The following is a 16,274-nucleotide window of genomic DNA, read 5'->3' on the forward strand; positions in this document are numbered from 1 at the left end:
CCAATCAATGTTTCTCTCTCACATTAATATTTTTTTTTCTCTCTCTCCTTCCCCTCCTCTAAAAAATCAATAAGTATATACTCAGGTGAGGATAAATAAAACAATTCAAAAGTTCTAGGGTTTATTTCTATTACTATCTTCATTTACAGAAGAGAGAGCTGAGGCATGTAGAGGTCCACATGAGTAGTAAATCACAAAACCAGAGTAATCTCAAAGTCTTCTAACTCCAAAAGTATGGTTCTTTAAAAAATTATTTATTTAATTGCTGTTCAAGTACAGTTTTCTGTCTTTCACTCATCCCAGCCCACCCACCCAGTGCTCCCCACCTCCCTCCCATTTCCATCCCTGTTAGTTTTTGTCCATGCATTCTTTGTACTAATTCCTGTGAATCCTTCCCCTTTTCCCCTGAAATTCCCTCCCCTCTCCCCTCTGGTTCCTGTCAGCCTGTTCTCTATTTGAGTGTCTTTGGTTATATTTTGCTTGCTTGTTTGTTTTGTTGTTTAGGTTCCTGTTAAAGGTGAAATCATATGGTATTTGTCTTTCACCGCCTGCCTGATTTCACTCAGCATAATGCTTTCCAGTTCCATCCATGCTGTTGCAAAGGGTAGGAGCTCCTTCTTTCTTTCTGCCACATAGAATTCCATTGTGTAAATGTACCATAGTTTTTGGATCCATTCATTTACTGCTGGGCACCTAGGTTGCTTCCATCTCTTGGCTATTGTAAATTGTGCTGCTATGAACATTGGGGTGCATAGGTTCTTTTGGACTGGTGTTTCAGGGTTCTTAGGATATAATCCTAGCAGTGGAATTGCTGGGTCAGAAGGCATATTCATTTTTAGTTTTCTTAGAAAATTCCATACTGTTTTCCATAGTGGTTGTACCAGTCTGCAATCCCACCTACAGTGCAATAAGGTTCCCTTTTCTCCACAAACTCTCCAACACTTGTTGTTTGTTGCTTTATTTATGATGGCTGTTCTGACTGTAGTGAAGTGGTATCTCATTATGGTTTTAATTTGCATCTCTCTGATAGCTAGCAATATTGAGCATCTTTTCATGTGTCTCTGGATCCTCTGTATGTCCTCCTTGGAGAAGTATCTGCTCAAGTCCTTCACCCACTTTTTAATTGGGTTGCTTGTCTTCTTAGAGTGGAGTCATGTAAGTTCTTTGTATATTTTGGAGATTAAACCTTTGTCTGAGGTGTCATGGCAAATATGTTTTCCCATACAGTTAGTTCTCTTTTTATTTTAATGCTATATTCTTTAGCCATGCAGAAGCTTTTTATTTTGATGAGATCTCATTTGTTTATTCTTTCCTTATGTCTCTTGCTCTAGGGGACATATCAGGAAAAATGTTGCTGCGTGAAATATCTGAGGTTTTTCTGCCAATGTTCTCCTCTAGGACTTTAATGGTGTCACCTCTTATATTTAAATCTTTTATCTACCTTGAATTTATTTTTGTGTATGGTGTAAGTTGGTGCTCGAGTTTCATTTTTTTTTTTTTTGCACGTAGCTGTCCAGTTCTCCCAACAGCATTTGTTGAAGAGACTATTTTTACTCCATTTTATGTTACTGTCCCTTTTGTCAAATATTAATTGACCATAGAGACTTGGGTTTATTTCTGGGCTCTCTGTTCTGTTCCATTGGTCTATGTGCCTGTTTTTATGCCAGTACCAGGCACTGCTTTGATTACAGTGGCCTTGTAATACAGTTTGATATCAGGTATTGTGATCCCTCCTTCTTTGTTCTTCTTTCTCAGAATTGCAGCTGCTATTCAGGGTTGTTTATGGTTCCATACAAATTTTTGAAGTGTTCTTTGTTCTATGTCTGTGAAATATGTCATTGATACTTTAATAGGTATTGCATTGAATCTGTAAATTGCTTTGGGTAGTATGGACATTTTGATGATGTTAATTCTTCCAATCCATGAACACAGTATATGTTTCCATTTGTTTGTGTCTTCCTTGATTTCTTTCTTCAGTGTTGTGTAGTGTTCTGTATACAGGTCTTTTACCTCCTTGGTTAGGTTTAGTCCTAGGTATTTTATTTTTCTTTTTGCTCTATTGAATGGGATTTTTTTCTTGATTTCTGCTTCTGCTGTTTCATTGTTAGTATGTAAAAATGCCTTTGATTTCTGGATATTGACTTTGTATCCCACTGTTTTGCCAAATTCATTTATTAGGTCGAGCAGTTTTGGGGTAGAGAAAGTTACGCTTTTTTCAACCTGCCATGTTACCTTTCAGTTAATGCCTCACTGTTCGTCTCCCTTCCTGGCAACTCCTCCAATCTTCTTGCTTTGGTGGTGAATGATATTTCAACTGCCTAATACTCTTGGCTAATTATAGGTTAATTCTTGTTTTAAAAGTTGTAAGATAAAAGATGTGATTCTTAGACTGGAATCAGTAATATATAAAAGGCTGTATTTAGAATAAAATATAACAGAAGAACTCAGCAGATAGAAATAAAATAAATTTTAAGGCAACTGAAATGAAAGCCATACATTTAGAGATATCAAATAAAGATGAGTTAAGGGCAAGCAACAAAGGAGCATACTTAGGAATTAGTAAAAACAAATTGTTTTTTATCTCCTTCTTATTACCTTCTAATGATCTATTGAAAATATCATTACTTGGCATGTAAGACAAATTCTTTGTAAGTTAAAGGGTATACATACTAGGAAAAACAGAGACATTTATTGAAGAAGATACAAGATACAAGAAACATTACATGTAGAACAATGACACTTCAGTCCCCTTCAAAGCAGGCACCTTGGGGACTCACACAGTTCTCCGAATTGCCATCAGCTGCCCCATCGTATTTTCCTGAATTCATCAAGGTTCTGAAATCTCTTCCTTTTCAAAGGTGATTTTAGTTTTGGGGAAAGCCAGAAGTTGCAGGGCACCTAATCTTGGCTGTAGGAGGACTGAATCACCTACATGATTTCATGTTTCATCAAAAAATTCTGCATGAGATGTGATGCATGAGTGGACACGTTGTCGTGATGAAGCTGCCAAACACCAGTTGCCCATAGCTGCAGCCTTCTGAATCATTCAAATATTTTCTTTGGAGGAATGTTCAAGCTCAACACAAAATTTGATGCAGATTCATTGCTCTACTTGCTCAGTCATTTTGAATGTGATGGCCACACAATACAAATGCTCACTCAAAGGTGTCTACTATCCTCACAACTAGTACAGTGAAGGTGTCATTGTTCATGCATGCACATTCCAGTCCACTCTCTTTGGCTGCCAGGTTACAGTGATGTCGCACAAACCATTCTTGTTATTTTAACTATGGCTGGAATTTTTCTAGACAGACCTCGTATATGTCTCCGATCCCCCAACAACAATAAAAGATCATAGGGTACCTGTTCTGTTCCTAAGCATTTTTCTAAACTGAGGAGATGAAGGGAATAAGAGAGGGCACATGTTCACAAACAACTCAGGTGTTAGCAGAAGTGTTTTTAAATAACCAACCCCTTGTAAGAGCTGTGCAGGTATATGTGAGAATGGGCAAGTTTATGTTTTAGTAACAAGTCCAAATATCACCGATTTAAGTCAACAAATACTTACTTTTTGCTCATGGTACATATTCTTCAGAGATCAGCTATAGGTCATTCCAGGATGCAGCCACCATCTGGAATGTTGCCATTTGTTGTAACAGAGAGAAAAAGTTATAGAGCATTTCACACTAACAACTAAATTCTGACTTAGAACAAACACATGCCACTTCTACTCACAAAATATTTTGTTGGCCAAGTCATGTTACATGGCCATACCTAACTTCAGAGGGGCCAAGATGTGCAATCCTACCATGAGCCAAGGATAGGGAAGACCAGAACTATCGATGGTTGAATAACACTAATTACCATCACAAAAAGCTTCAAGAAGATCCAGAAAGCTCCAAGAAGAAGAGTTACTCTCAGGTCAAGGCACAGGGAAATCAGAGAAAAATTCTTAAGCATAAGTTAGATTTCACTAGATGGCACTGAAGAAGTCATGCCACACAAAGGAACAGCATGAGCTAAGGCATGAGGAGTCTACTGTGTCCACAGTACAGAGTGTGTGAGAGAAAGGGGGAGGAGGAATAAGGTGGGAGAGGAAGGCAGTGAACAGAATGTGAGGGACTTTGCTTGCTGTATTGAAGCAGTTAACTTTTTCTTGTAGGCAATGGGAAGCCATTTAAGGATGTTAAGCAGTATATGACAGGACAGAAGATGGATTGGAAGAAGACCCAGAGAATTGGGGAGGCCAGTCAGCAGGTCCCCCTAATATTTGTGGTCCCAAACCAAAGCATTGTCAGAGGGATGGAAAGGAGAAGAAATATTTCCAAAATAGTCAGAAGCAACAATCAAAAGAACTTGGTGACAGGATAAATACCAGATTTCTGCTAAGCAATGGTTGTCATAACTCACAAAGATGAGGACTACAGGAAGAGAAAGTTTAGAGGGAAGATGACATTTTTTGTGGTCATGTTGAATGAGGTACCAGTTGTGAGCCAGCAGCCAGACATGTCCATGGGTGATGCACAGTTGGAGGGCATGAGAGGGCATGAGAGGATGCAGCTACAGAAGCCAGAACCAGCAGATTAGAGGTGGTAGCTGGAGCTGGAGCTGAAGAGTTTTCCCAGGAAGGGGAATCAAATCGGAGGTGGACAAAGATGTGTTCTAGGAAACACCAATGTGCCTAAGTAGAGGAGGAGGGACTTGCAAAGGAAACTGAGAGGGGAGAGTCAGTGAGCTGGAAGAGACCCACAGGAGAAACCTTGAACAGGGAAGGCCTAACCAATGGTCCTAAGCACCACAAAGATGTCAAATGAAAATAGTCCTTTGAAATTTTACCCCAGAAGTTCACAGGGCTGCTTTTCTAAAGCAGTGCTGATGAAGTGGTGGGGAAGGAAGGTCCTGGTAGCAGCTGAGGAGGAAGTGGAAGTTGAGGACCCAGAGAAAGGCTTAGGTCAGGCTGCAGCTAGAACCCAAAGGCCAGCCTTGGTGCATGTGTGTGTGCATATGTGTGTGTTTATAAAGGGAGGATCTTGAGCTTTGAGCATGATTCTATGCTGAGGGAGCAGACAGTAGGAAGGAAAGGCTGAAGACAGATAAGAGAGGTAGTTGATAGATCTAGAAAGTACCCTGCAAAAGTGGGAAAGTGTGGGTCTGATACACGGAAAAGGCCAAGCCCTAGACAAGAGAAAAAATTTTTTCACTAAGAATGCAGGAAAAGTTGGATATGGACCAAAGAGAAAGTGTGGTTAGATGGCAGCGGGGGGGCTCAAAGGTTGAGAGAATTGCCCTGATAACCTGTGTTTTCTCTGTGAAATGGAAGAATTCAGTTTACTAGAGATTTTTAAGCCTTTTGCAAGCCAGGCATATAAGACTAAAGGAAATGGAGGTGGGGATGTGATAATTGCTTAGGAGTCAGGGGAATTTTGGAATATTTGACAAGGGATAGAAGATGAAAAGCCTGAAAAAGGCTTTGCAAATGGGGGGGACCACAGCTTAGAGGCTTGAGGAGTCACCATCTGACCAGGAGCATGGGCATGCAGAGGCAGGGGACACAGCCCAAAGAATAGGGTCCCCAGCAAATGACTGCAGAGGGTAAATTTCCTACAGAGAGCATCCTGGGGACTGTTTTCACTCTATGTCATTATTGTGACTTGGCTTAGATTCAAAATAGCAGACTATATAAAGGAGAGCATGGCAGCCTTACTCTGCATGCTGAGCAACTTATCCAATGTAAATTACCTTTCTTCCCCTCTGCCTTCTGAGACTTGGGCACCTTAGCCTATTAAGAGAGTGAAGCAATAATAAGTTTCTCCTAGCTCCCTGTCTCTGGCTAGAAATCTTATCAGAAACCTCTGTCTTCAAGACTTCATGGAGAAGGAACTGAGCTTTGAATCAGGGTTGAATGGTGGAATGTAATATGTTTGTTACAAAATATAACATGTTCTTTAAGTCTCTCTCTTTCTCTCTCTCTATATATAATATGTTTAATTTATATATATTTATGTACTACTCATATATAAATATATATAAATTAAACACACACACATACACATTCTTTTAGAAAGCACTCTGACCCAAGTAATTCCTTTCCTGGGAATTCATCCAGAAGTTTATGCACATTCATCGACCACCCTATAATAAGAAAAAATGGTATGTACTTGAAGATGTTCATGAAAGCATTAGCTAGGAGACTGGAACAGTAGAATGCAATAGTTTGTCTTACACCAGTTTGATGGAAAATCCATGTAGTTATCTAAATGATAGTTTTGAAGACAATATTTATAACATGGGAAAATGCTTATATTCTGAGAACAAGAATAGACTGTGACCTCAAAACTACATTTCAATTATAGTAATATAGAAAATAAATATTAACATTGACAAAGATTTCAAAAGAATAAAAATAAAGGAAAATTTTGCTTTTTATGTTGGTAGGATTGTGGGTGAAATTTTTATCTTAATTTCCATTTCATTGTTATAATGTTATTCATTAAAAAGAAAAGTCTACATAGTTTGAGTTTTGGACAAACTAACAGGAACAAGGGGCAAATGTATCCTCCTACTGGCCTCTGGCCCTGCTAACAAAAGAGCTTTGTCATGTTCAGGTTTGAGATGAATTCTTTTCCCAAATCCCAGACTTTAAACTTGGTATTAAACAGTAGTCGGTTTCCATGTAACATGTCGACAATCACCCAAGTACTTTGGATTAAAGATTTTCTTTTAATAAAGGGATTTGAAATTCCATTCCAGTTGCTAACAAGGTCTTTCAACTGCTGAAAAAATAAAACAAAACTTACAGGGTTCTATCACCTATCTCCGTTTTATCTCCATTGACCTAGATTCTCTCTAAAATCTCTTTCAATGCAGCGTCTGTTACCAGCTCCCAGAAACGGCTTACATCAAGGTCAGCAGTGACTGCCTGACTCAACAAATTCTGATTCTTAACCAGAACTCTGGTCACACTAAACACTGCCAGCCTCTCTCTACTTCTCCTCTGGCCCATGTTGCTAAGTGGACTAATCGCTCCTCTTCTTCCTTCCTCCTCTCCACGGTGGTGCTAACTCCCTCAGTCTAAATCAGTGGCTTCCACCAAGGAACCTGAGACGTACTGACCACCTCAGGCTCCGTTCTTGCATCCTACTTTAAGCAAAACATACCCATCCCACAAATATGTGTTCAACAGCTACATCATGCATTCTTAACAGCATGTGTACCCCTGGCGGCATGAAAGTTGGCTCTTTGAGAAAAAAAAATGCCTTACTTAAAAGGTGTTTATGTGCTTAAAACACAGATATCAATACAACACAGAAACAAATATACAACATACCTGCAGTATTAAAAATTTCCTTGGGGAAGAGTAACTAGAAGAAATGTCTACAAAGACTCCTGGGGTGGGAAGCGACAATAAAAAATGTTGAGAAATACTGATCTATTGTGCCAGGCATCTCAAGGTACTAGGAATACAGCATGAGTAAAATAGACCAACACACCTGCCCTCATAGCATGGGGGGAACAAAGAATAAACAAATACATAAAAATACAGAATTTGTCGATGGTAATAAATGCTGTGTAGAAAAACAAAGCAAGGAAAGGGGTTTGGGAGTGGGGCGGTGACTGGACAGGGGTTGCAACCTGAGATAAGGTGGTTAAAGGAGGGTTCCCTGAGGGAGTGACATTTAAATAAAGACAGAGAAAGGGCAGAGCAAGCCAGGAGGATATCTAGGGGCAAATCCAGGCAGAAGGGACCTGCAAAGGCCCCGAGGAAGGAGTGTTCTGGCATGTCTTAAGTGCAGTAAGGAGACTGATGGCTGGAGCACAGTGAGCAAGGGAATCGGCGGCAGAGGTAGTTAGGGATCTGGCAAGGAGCCCAATCATGGGCCTTGCAGGCCATTGTAATGATTTGATTTATCCACTGGTTGACATTCGAGTCCCCTAGAAGGGTTTGAGCAGGGGACTGATATCAAGCAATTCAGTTTTCAAAAGTTTTTGTGGCTGCTGAGTTGACAGCAGGTTGTAGGAAGGAGGGGTAGAATCAGGGAGAGCAGTTAGGGACCTCTTGCAGCCACCCCAGTGAGACATGGTGGCAGCTCAGACCAGGGTGGGACAGTAGAGATGGTGAGAAGTGACCGGATTCTGAAGGTAGTGCCAACAGGTTTCCCAGATGGGCTGCATATAAAATGTGACAGTAAGAGAAGAAGAATCAAGGATAATGCCAAGGAAGAATGGACCTGCCAGCCACTGAGATGAAGAAAGATAAAGGAAGCAAGTGCAAGGAAAGAAAAAATATGGGTTCAGTTTGGGATACACTGAGATGCCTAGTGAACATCCCAGTCAAGATATTCAATAGGTAATTGGAAGCCATGCAAGTGTGCATTGAGGGGGAAGTCTGGGCTGGAAATGTCCATTTGAGAATGCTTCTAGGAAAAGTCATGAACTGGATAAAGCACCAAGGGAGCAACTGATGAGGGAGAAGAGAAGACAAATGAGAACTGTGTCAGCCTCTGGATGACTCAGATGAGGGTGAACCAACAAGTAGACCAAGAGCAGCTGGTGAGGAGCAACAAAATGAAGAAAATGTAGTCTCTGGAACCAGGGGAATAAAGCATTTCCAGGAGGAAGGAGTCAGCCACGGCATCAAATGTAGGCCAGGCAAGATGAAAATAAAGAGCTGACCATTGGGCTGGGCAGCTGGAAGCTCACCATTGCCTCGAGCAATGTCACATTTGTGCAGTGGGTTCAAGAGCAATAGCTGGAGGAGGACTTCGGTGAGGTTTGTTTTTAAGATGAAGAAACCACGACATGTCTATGTGCTGATGGGATGGATCCCATAGAGGGGGAGACTGGCGACTGACAGAGAGAGAAGAGCCTTCCTCAGCGGAGTCTTTGAGGAGGTGAGATCAAGAACAGCAGTGGGACGGACCTGCAGTAGGGGCACCGCAGCCACTGATGTCCATGACACTGATGTCATTGAAATCTCACAAACCCGAGACAGAGGTAGAATTAGCCTCATTTTTCAGGTAAGGTTTCAAATCCAGGTTCAGGAAGTTCACAGAGTTAGGAAAGAAGCTACAATACAAACCTCTGATTTCAAATGGTTGACCATTTCCCAAGGGACACCCTCACGTTGCAAGGAGGAAAATAGACCCCCTCACCTGCTGAGGGCCCTGCCACGCCTGGAACCTGGGTGTTCTGACTCTTGGCCCCATGCTCATGTCTTGTCCTAAAATCCCCTGTCCTTGCTAACTGGACACCTTTGCTGAGGCTGTCTCTCCAACCCTTCTGTCTCCCCCTAAATTTCCCTTGTCCCTCTCTGTGGTCAGTCTCCTCCCCCATCACCACACCTGGGAAACCACTGGTCTGTTTTTGTCCTTATCCAGTTGGTTTTTCCAGAAGGTCATATATAGAGAATCATACAGTATGCAGCCCTGTGAGTTTATTTCACTGAGCATAACGCATTTCTGAGCCATCCATGTTATTAGGCATAGCAGTAGTCGGTTCCTTTTTGTTACTGGGCAGTATTTTAGCATATGGATGGGCCATGGCTTATCTGGCTTTTCACCAGGTGATGACTCTTTAGGTTGTTTCCAGTTTCTGCTGAGTGTGAATAAAGCCACTTTAAACATCTGCATACAGAGCTTTGTGTAGACGTGTGTTTTTTATTTATTTAGGTAAATATAGAAATGGTATTGTGGGGTCTTATGTTAGGTCTACATTCAGCTTTCCAAATACTGAAACAATTGGGTATCTATATGTAAAAAGAAATTAAGCTTAGTCACATACAAAAAATTGCTCAAATGGACCATAGGCTTAAAAGCAAACTTGAAACTAAAAAACTTCTAGGAAAAAAACATAGGAGAAAATATTCGTGTACTTACATTAAGCAAAGACTTTTTGTATTTGACATCAAAACATAATACACACAAAAACTGATAAATTGGAATTCATAAAAATAAGAACTTTTCTTCTAAAGACACTGATAAGAGAATAAAGTACAAACCACAGACTTGAAAAAAGATATTTGTGAGTTACTTATCTGATAAAGGGTTGAGTGTGCATAAAGAATTCTCACAACTCAATAATAATAGTAATACCATCCAATAAAAAATGCACAAAAGATACAAACAGACACTTCAGCAGAAAAGATGTATGGGAAGCAAAGAAACTCACAGAAAAAATGCTCAACAATATTAGCCTTTTGGCAAATGCAAATAAAAATTGCCATGTGATAAACTACCCATATATAAACGGTTACAATTTTTTAAAATCTATCAAGTGCCAGAAAAAATGAGGAGCATCTGGGACTCCTGTCCTTTGCTGGTGGGAAGGTGGAGTGCTACAGCCACTTTGGGAAACCCCTGGCAGTTCCTGATAAAGTCACATGCACAGGAGCTGAAGGAGAGGGACGGGCTGACTGCAAACAGGAAACAAGCAGCCCTGGGAAAAGTGGAATTGCTCTAGATCTTCATTGTGGCGGTGGTTACACAACAGCACAAATTTGTCAAAATTCACAGAACTATACATCAGAAAGGGGGAAGTTTTTAGTGTGTTAATTTTCCTTTAATCTTAAAAATGCGAAAAAGAAAAAGCAAAGGCATCCAACATACTGTGTGACTCCAACTCCCCTGTGTCTTGGTTTTAAAAAATCTATACATTGAAGATAAAATAGTACCTTCCTTATTCTTATACTGTTATGAGAATTTAATATGTCAATTTATGTAATATTTATAAAGTACCTAGAACATAGAAAATGCTAAATAATTATTGACTGTTATTTTTATTCTTCTTATCACTCTTGTACTTTGAAGAAGTTAGGTAATGAAATAATGGAGAGAAAAGAAGGGTAATTAGGGTTTTGGAGTGGTTTAAGTATGAGGAGACCAAGACACATTGACTCATAGACAAAGCGGAAGAAACCAGTGATAAAAGAATGAAATGTCATTCTCAGAATGTCATTCTGAACACACAGCCCAGTCCTGTGCTACTAATGTGACATCAGCCACCATCTTAAGAAATGACTCCTTTTCACTTGTCAACATCTAATCAAGTAATTTCTAGAGGCTAGAAGTGACTTGCTGCATTAATGAAAGTGCTTCTACAGATAAAAATGGGCAAAATTTTGTTAGTGTTGTAATCCTAAATCTAAAAGAATGAAAAGGCCATTTTATCAGATATATCTCCCCAGGCAAGGGAAACAAAAGCAAAAATAGACACATGAGACTACATCAAACAAAAAAGGTTTCGCACAGCAAAGGAAATCATCAACAAAGTAAAAAGGCAACCCACAGAATGGGAGAACATATTTGCCAATACATCTGATAAGGGGTTAATATCCAAAGTTTATGAAGAACGTACAAGACTCAACACCAAAGAAACAAACAACCTAATTAAAAAATGGGAAAAGGACCTAAACAGACACTTCTCCAAAGAGGACATACAGAGGGCCCATAGACATATGAAAAGATGCTCAACATCACTAATTATCAGAGAAATGAAAATTAAAACCACAATGAGATATCACCTCACACCTGTCAGAATGGCTATCATCAATAAATCAACAAACAGGTTCTGGCAAGGATGTGGAGAAAAGGGAACCCTAGTGCACTGTTGGTGGGAATGCAGATTGGTGCAGCCGCTGTGGAAAGCAGTATGGAGATACAACAAAAAATTAAAAATGAATCTGCCTTTTAACCCAGTGATTCCACTTCTGAGAATATATCCAAAGGAACCCAAAACACGAATCCAAAAGAACGAAAGCACCCCTATATGTTATTCACAATCACCAAGATTTCGAAGCAGCCCAAGTGTCCATCAGTAGATGAGTGAATAAAACAACTATGGGACATTTATACCATGGAGTACTACTAGTCCTTAAAAAAGAAGAACATTTTACTCTTTGTGACAGCATGAAAAACATTATGCTAAGTGAAATAAACAGTGAGAGAAAGACAAATAACCTTATGATTTCACTCATCTGTGGAATGTAATGAACAAACTGAACTAACAAGAAAAATGGGGACAGGCTCATAGATGGTGAGCAAATGACAGGTAGCAGTGAGGGAGATTAGGGTGTGGAGGGATTGAGCAGAAAGGAAAAAGGACTCGTGGACATGGACAAAGGTGTGGTGATTGCTGGGGGCAGGAGGTATAAGTGGACTGAATAGTAATGGGGGGAAAATAAAGACTAAATTAAAAAAAATTAAAAGGCCAAACACATCTACCTCCTAGATATGCAATATCCAATAGGATTAAAGTGGCACTTCCCAATATTTATTCAAATGGTTTGTTCTGAGCTTCAACCAAGAAAACGTCATCTTAATGTTAGTTGGGAAAAGGAACGGCTGTTACCAGAGTTCTAGATGGTCATTACAGACACAGGGAATTTTCATTAAAAAAAGAAGAGAAGAAAAGAAAACAAACCTGATAAAATGTAAGTATAACAGGCAGGGATGATTTTAACCTTCCAGGTGACTTTCTCCCCACCATGGGAATTTTAAGAGACTTCATAAGAATTAAAATGCTGCACATAATTTATTTTAGCTTCTGGCTTTTCTTTCCAGGAGGCAAATTAGTGAGACTTCTTTCTGCATTTATTTCAATGTGGTAACAACCCACAACTTTCAGACAGGTTTTACCTAGCTACCCTATTGGAAACAAAGAGATTGCCCCCTCTTTATAAGCAGGGAGATAAAAGGAAGCAGTTTTTTGATAACTGCTGGTAAAAACCAAGTTGACTGTTGATTGAGTGCAAGAATAGCAGGTTCGATTGATTGAGCTGTCTCAGCAGTTGGAAGTACCAGAGGGCAGGCTATCATAGTGCAAGACTGGCTGGCTCCCACTGCACGCCCAGCACCCGGGCAGCATGGACCACGGCGATCACTGACAGCGAGAGCTCAGTACCTGTGAGCTCCGACCCGCACTGCCCCTCCTGCATGTCTCCTGACAGAACTGAGGACTCTCCTTACTCTCTCTCCCATTCTCTTCCTCTCTTTTCTCTCCATTCATCCACATCATTTTGGATTGATAAGGACTTTGAAAAACACAACCACAATACATTAACATAAGCACCAAAATCAATAATACTTATGTAATATTATCTAATATTCAGTCCACATTCAATTTTCCCTGGTTATCTCAAAATGTCTCATACCTGGTGTGATCAAGTCACAAATAATATCCATACACTTCATTTGGTTAACACATCTCTTCAGATTCTCTTAATCCAGAATCACAGGAATATTTTGTCTTCATTGATACTTTAAATTAATTTTTAAAAGTATTGTGTATTCATTAAGTACATAATACTTACGGGGCAGTAAAAAGAATTTTTTGCCCAAATAGTGCTAAAAGGTACATAATGAAATATCGCTCAGTTTCGCTCCCCAGAAGCGAGATCACCAGCTTCACACATAACTTTCTAGAAATAGTCTCTGTCTACACAAGTATGTCTGTCCCTGAGGCCGATGTAGCCTGGTGGTTAAGAGTGAGGTCATGAATTAAAACCTCTACTCTGCCACTTACTAAGTATATTGTTCTTTGAAGAAGCTGTTTTATTGAGTATAAATCTTGGACACATTATATTACCTCTGACCCACAGTTTTTTCCTCTGGGAAGTGGAAAGATAGGAACTAATAATAGTACCTATCTATCTTATAGGGTTGCTGAGAGAATCGAATCAGGTAAGTAAAGTACTTAAATAATTACTTGTTATTACATGCATTTCCCTTTGGCTTGTCCTTCAATGACAGAATGATGCACATTTCTATTTATTTGTTTGTTTGTTTTTTTATCTGACATCACATTTAGATGAGACGTCCATATCTTTTCTTATAAGATTCATTTCATTGTTTGTAATCATTGACTTACACTCCATTGTATGGATGCCATACTGATAGACATCATTCCTAATCTTTTGTTACTACCAAAAAAAGCACTACGATGAATATGTTTACAATATTTTATTGGATTAATGTGCAAAATATCCATAAAATCAACTCCTGGGAATAAAATTGTTCAGCTTAAAAATATGTGCATTTCAATGCTTTAGAGAGGTATTGCCCAAGAAAAATGCACAAGGGCCCCCATTTCTCAGTACCCCAGTTAACCAGAACATTGCTCAAAGTTTTGATCTTTGCAAATATGATTTGTGAAAAATGGTATCTCATAGATTTGTAATATACACTTATTTCTCTTATTATGAAAAGATAAAAGAAAAATAGTGCGACTAACCCTCAGCAGTCAAATGACCTGCCCAGGACACCGGAGCAGGGGCCCTGAGTGAACCCCACCTGGGTACAAACGCCCTTGTCTGTGCTCATGAAGTGGGTGCCCCTGCCTGACAGCACTAAGCATACTGCATGCATGGACACAGGGAGTTAGTTACATCTAGCAGTGGTGAAGGGGTCGTTGTGAACCAGTGCAACTCCCTCACCTGGTCCCTTTCTGACACGCCTTCCAGAGCAGTGCACTGTGGCTACTGGCGATGCGTCTGTACAGCTGACTCCTTCCTCTTTCTTGGAACGTTTTCTTCCCTTGGCCTCCCTTCTGTCCCACTCACAGATTTACTCCTAAGAAGCTCTCTTTCTTAACTCCTTGACTGACTTCTCTCTTTTGCGTGGGAAAACACAGAGGAGCCCTAGGGATCCTTCCCAGCCTTCCTTTCCTCTAACTATACAGCTTCTCCATGGGTGATAACCTTCTCATAGCTTTACATTCTGGGGCCAGGACTAGGGTGAGGCCATTGAGGCAGCCAGGACATATGATTTAGGGAGACCTTCTGTCTCATCTCTGTAGGCGCAGGGTTGGCCCCAGAGAGTGACCATCTCCTCAAGTTTGATGCCCTAGTCCCACCCTGTTATACACCCGAGGCTTCTCCCTGGAGAATAAATCACATAAATCCTATCTGACATCTCTACTTGAAGGTTTTAAATGCAACTCAAAGTCAAAACATCTAAAACAGAACTCTGGCATCATTTCTCATTCCCATGCCACACCTGCTTCTTGTGTCTCTGCTTTGGTTAAGAGCATCGCCTTTTATTCAGTTGCTCAGGTCAAAATTCTAGTTATCCTTGATTTTGCTCTTTTAGCAAGTCCTGTCTTCTATCTCCAAAATATACCCCAAATCTGTCAGCCGCTCACCACCTCAACTCCTACTCCCTCAGGCCAGGCCCTGTCTCTGCCTGTTGTGTCTGGCTGTCCCCCAGGTGTCCCCCGTCCCCTTAGTCTCACTTCTCAGTAGCCAAAGTGGTATTTTTACATTATCAAGGAGATGGTGACACTCTCCGACTGAAAACCTTCCAGTGGCTCCCAAATGAATTTAGAATCAAAAGCGGACTCACTTCCATGGCCAATAGACCAGCATCTGGCGAGGACAGCCACCTGAGCTCAGCATAGCAGTGTCACTCCCACCTCCCCTCATTCACTGGGCTCACTGTTCATTGCTCCCCCAGCTTTGCTCCTCTTCCCTGGGATGCTCCTCCCCAGATCTTTACATAGCCACTTCCTGTCAACATTCAGGTATCAGCTCAAGTGTTACTTTCCTGACCACCCCCACCACTCCCAATCCCATCACCCTGCTTTATTTCTCCACAGCATCATCACCGTCAGAAAGTTCTTATTGTTATCAGTCACATAATATTCACCCAAAGCTCAGGGGCTTAAAATAAAGGTTTATTAGTTCAGCTGGACAGTTTTCTCGTGTGGTTGCAGTTAAATGGCTGCTGAGGTTGACGTCCTCTGGAGACATTGCTGGGCTGGACATCCAGCACTCTTTCCTCCCATGCCTGGTGCCCCTCCAGGTGGTCCCTCTCTCCTGCACAGTAGGCCTGGCCTTCCTGAGAGGCAGTTCAAGCCACTCCAAAAGTAAAAATGTGGGAGCTGCTGGTTCTCTCATAGGCTAGGCCTGTAACTGGCACAGTGTGTGCTGGTGGTCAGATGGTCATAGACCAGCCCAGATTCAAGGAATTGAGCAATAAATTCTACCTCTTAAAGGGGAAATTACCTGTGTGTAAAAGGAAGGAATTTGTGGTGGCCATCTTTGGCAGTAAGTTTTCACATTTGTTTGTTCACCTCTTAATTGTCTCTCTACTCTCATTAGATTATAAGCTCCACAGACAACAGGGAGTTCATCTATCTTGTTTGATGGTTCTCTTTCCAGTATCTAGAAGCACACCTGGCACATAGTATGTGCTCAGTAAATAAATTAAACACTTGGTAAATGTTTCAGAAACTAAAATAGACTGAAATAAACTTCCCCAGACTGGTTTGGTCCAGTTTGC

General features: G+C 40.7%; 1 protein-coding gene across 1 annotated transcript in view; it reads left to right on the forward strand.

The window, feature by feature from the left end:
• Positions 1 to 16,274, forward strand: part of CLRN1 (clarin 1) — a 41,931-nt gene that overhangs the window by 12,558 nt on the left and 13,099 nt on the right. The window lies entirely within an intron of this gene.

Source organism: Sturnira hondurensis, unplaced genomic scaffold, assembly GCF_014824575.4.
Source record: "Sturnira hondurensis isolate 20B ecotype Veracruz unplaced genomic scaffold, ASM1482457v3 Scaffold0013537, whole genome shotgun sequence".
Lineage (NCBI taxonomy): Eukaryota > Metazoa > Chordata > Mammalia > Chiroptera > Phyllostomidae > Sturnira > Sturnira hondurensis.